This window comes from Hevea brasiliensis, chromosome 8 (genome assembly GCF_030052815.1).
Source record: "Hevea brasiliensis isolate MT/VB/25A 57/8 chromosome 8, ASM3005281v1, whole genome shotgun sequence".
NCBI classification, from domain to species: Eukaryota; Viridiplantae; Streptophyta; class Magnoliopsida; order Malpighiales; family Euphorbiaceae; genus Hevea; species Hevea brasiliensis.
This window is the reverse complement of record NC_079500.1, coordinates 87,119,574-87,122,861: the sequence shown is the minus strand read 5'-3', so window position 1 is coordinate 87,122,861 and position 3,288 is coordinate 87,119,574. Positions and strand designations below refer to the sequence as shown.

At 32.1% G+C, this 3,288-nt stretch overlaps 1 pseudogene; it reads right to left on the bottom strand.

The window, feature by feature from the left end:
- Nucleotides 1–462: 462 nt before the first annotated feature.
- On the bottom strand, nt 463–2,266 carry LOC110640893 (stemmadenine O-acetyltransferase-like; annotated as a pseudogene).
- Nucleotides 2,267–3,288: the final 1,022 nt, after the last annotated feature.

The window sequence follows — 3,288 nt, the reverse complement described above, 5'->3', positions numbered from 1 at the left end:
TTTTTTGTTTTTCTCAATTATAGACGGCACTCTGCCGAAATTTTTATAAAATTTGCGAAAAATTAAAAAGGGCCAAAATTTGTACCTAGTTTTAAAATGAAATTAAAAGCTTTTAATACCTGTTAAAAGTGCTCACCACCTTCAAAAGAAGATAAAATTGTTTTAAAATCTCTTGTAGTGTATTTAATGGGTTATTGGTAGGTAAAATTCGATAATTCATTAAGTATACTACGAGATCATGTTATGCCTTACGTAGGGGTAAGGTGTGACACGTCCTGTGTTCGGCTATGAAAATTTGGATCCAATGAGGGTTTTTTAATTTGCTAATCAATACCAAATCCTTATGTACAACGTGTTTATTTAGTTTATAGCACATTAATTAATAATGGTAAACAAGCAGTGAATAAGGTACATAATTTGGAAAACTTTTTAATTTCATCCAACGAATCTGCTAAGAAAATATTCAAATTTTCTAAATTAAATGATCATAATTCATAATACACCACCACATTATCAACTCTTGCCAAGCATGCTAACCTACTTAGTACACAGACCAAGAATCTAAGCACTTGGTTTATTGCTAAATGTTTTGTCATCTCAAAGTAAAACACGTTGTGATTATGTTTCTATGGGACGTCCTTGTTATACACAACTAAGTACTTATGGTACATGAAATTTGCCATTAAATTACTAGTCTTATGACAATGCAACGGATTTTTAAGGTTTAGCAATGGATTCAGTCCGTTGCAAATCTGCTTTTTTTTTTGTGGTGATGATTCAAAGTCTTATATGTTTTCCCCTCCTACTTAAAAGAAAATAAAATGGTAGATGATACCATTCAAGTGCTTGGCTTGAAAGATGAACAGGCACAGATGCCAGGATTTTGTTCAAACTTCACCGTATCTTCCTTAGGCAAGGATACCCAAGCTTCTATTCCCTGACCATTTTGGTGTCTATGAAAATGGCAACCTTATAAAGTCTCAAGGCAGTGCCTACCCAAGTGGGCTTTCCCCACCCAAAATCAACCTCATAGAATGAAAATCTGCACCAACTACTGAAACCAAACACCTTAATCAAGTTAGGGTTTTTCCCAAGCTCCTCGCTCCTTTTCCTCAAAAACTGGAAGTATGTACCACCAGCATGGACCTTCCTCACATATTCATTATTTATCTTCCCTATTGACTCATGAAGCTTTCCTGCTAAACCATTATAGTCTAGCATTTTCTCATCATTCTTGGAACAATTAGCCATTGCCACTTGATTGATGTTTCCAATTGATAGCTTTGGCAGCTGTGGAATCATTCTTTTTCGCAGATCCACTGCAATGGTTGCAGCATTTATCTCGGCAGTTTCAGTTTGATTTTCATTTTTATTTTCTTCTCCAGTTGTAGCCATTACAGCACCCCAAATGAGGGCTGCCACAGCCTCAAATCGTGTTGGACGATCCAAACACGGTCTATTGCCTATTTCTTCTCTCAGCGCAGCTAACTTAGAGCTATCAAACAGGAACCTTTTCATCATAATTTTACTTAACAAGTCCTCCTTAAAGAAATTAAGCAATGAGAAATTTAGTATGTCTTGTGGAGGGAAAAGCGAGGTGCAATCAAAGATCTCGCCTTTAATATCGTCACTGCCACCACAAGCAATTGCATCCCAGCTGGTGAGAAAGGACGCCACTGCTGATGCATCTGCAATTGCATGCCAAATACAAACACTCACTGCCATTCCACCGCAATCAAAGTAATTCACTTGGGCTGCTACGATTACCCTAGGGCTTATCTCATGTGATACGTCATGTGGGTTACATGGCAGTAGCTTTTCCAACTCATTTATGTCTGGATCTTCAAGTATCATGGACATTTCTCCAGCCACTTGTGCTTCAATAAATGGAGCATCTTCATCATTACAGTCAACAGAAAAGCTATCTTAAATTCGTCCCGCGAAAGGATAGAGGTGGGTTAATGTCTCTAAGAATGATGCTTTCAGCTGGTGAAGAGATTTTTTTACAGGAATTTTCACCATTTGCTGAATAAAAGAGAATGATGGGAACGTAAACCGGGGGAGCTAATTGATCAAGAAGAGAGAGGTTGTAGGTTCTTAGGTGTTGTGGTGTTGAAATAGAGGGTTTGACAATTTCTTTTGAAATGATTTGAACTTCCATTACTTAAATTTCTGTAAAAGCAAGCAATATGAATTTGTTAGTTGCAGTAGCTAGGGTCACTTAATTACAGAATCCACTGATCTATATCCTCTATAAGCTAATAGCTAGGTGACTTTTTTGGACGCCAACTTTCCATCTAAGAGAGCTTGCTGATGAGTTGGGTTTCTTGAGCTTTTAGCTTTTAGCTCGCATGACACTTGGCTTGGCAAAGCAAAACTTAGAGATCCATCAAGCTATACTCGATCCTTTATATATATATATACATAAAATTTAATTTTTAATTATTTTTTAAAAAAATTATTTTATCCTTTTATTTTAAAAATATATTAATTAGTTTTCATATTTTTTTTATCTAGTCGTTCAGTTTAATTAAGTTTTCTATTAGTCAATATATCCAAAAGTGTAAGAAATTACTGTTATGGAGACAAAATAATTTAAAACATAGAAAATAAATAAATTATATGGTTTTATTTTTAAAATTTTAGAGATTATATAAAATTTAAACTAATGTCTAATATGGCTGAAGAGATTAAAGAGTCAACAAAATAAAAAAAAATAATTATTAATATATTTTTTAAAATGGTATAATCAACTAATTAATTTGTTAAAATAAAAAAAATTAAATAGTAATTTCATTTTAAAACTGGACAAAGGAAGGCATGTTATTGTCAAAGACATTGCTTTTATTTATTAACAATTCAGAAAAATTTTCCATATCAAAGTTTTATACACATCTCAGCTTACTTTTATATATATTCTTGGTTTCTTTTATTTATAATATTATGTATATTTTTTTTAAGTGAAGAGATTTGTTTTTGTCAAGTTAATAAATTTTTCATAATTAATTATTTTATAAAAAAATATCACCTTATAAAAATTTAATGAGATAAATTATAAAATTTCATTAAATTATTTTATTTTTCCGTAATAAAGTAATTTTATTTTATTTTAAGCTAAGTAACCATAGAGTATAACAATACATAATTTCATCTACTGTTGCATCAACCAATTCTCACCCATTTGTTTTTAAGTATGATTCTATAACTTCCAACTAATAGTTTTATCATAATTATTATATTTTGCTTTAAGAAGTGTATACAATTCTGAGAAGGTATTGATAACTTTCC